Here is a 655-nt window from a genome sequence, read left to right as displayed (position 1 = left end):
TGCTGACAACACCAAGTCAAGGGTTGAGATCCCCTTACCGGTCATCTTTTTAAAAAAGAAAAAAGAAAAAATGACTACTTTCTACCTTCTCAAGAGTACAATACTAATAAATATTTAAATATAAACTAAAAAGTGCCTTTCAGAGTCATTTATACATATATGTGACTCACTGGCTGTTTTGAATTGTCCATACCTCACCTACCATTCACAACTGTGAACTCCCCCAAGCTGACTGCAATATGGTCTCTTATAATAATGTATAAAGAAAATGCTAACTGCTTAAGTTGACCTTTACACCCAACATAAAAAAGCGGTACATTTATTTTTGTTAAAAGAAAAAATGCTCCATTTTGAGGACTTTTACTCTGGCTGTTTTGATATTTATCTAGTATATAAGTATAGACATAAAATTTTGTAGGAAGTTTTTTACAAAGGTTGAGAACACCAATCACCAAGACGCCAGTTTTTACACTCAAGAAAAATGATCACATTAATCTGTATTTCCAAATCATGCTATGGAAGTATCACTTATCATCAGTTCAGTGAAGACTGATTTTATGTGCAGTTGACAAGCAAATGTTTACTTTCAAATAGAAAAATAAACATTTTACAATTACTCAAGCAATTGAACAATGTAAACAAATTTAAGAAACTA

The 655-nt window shown here is 31.3% G+C and overlaps 1 protein-coding gene across 1 annotated transcript in view; it reads right to left on the bottom strand.

Annotated features, from left to right (window-relative positions):
- MUT (methylmalonyl CoA mutase) overlaps positions 1–655 on the bottom strand; it is a 49,947-nt gene that overhangs the window by 21,700 nt on the left and 27,592 nt on the right.

The sequence above is a fragment of the Galeopterus variegatus genome, unplaced genomic scaffold (assembly GCF_000696425.1).
Source record: "Galeopterus variegatus unplaced genomic scaffold, G_variegatus-3.0.2 Scaffold10522, whole genome shotgun sequence".
Taxonomy (NCBI): domain Eukaryota; kingdom Metazoa; phylum Chordata; class Mammalia; order Dermoptera; family Cynocephalidae; genus Galeopterus; species Galeopterus variegatus.
This window is presented reverse-complemented; position numbering and strand designations above follow the sequence as displayed.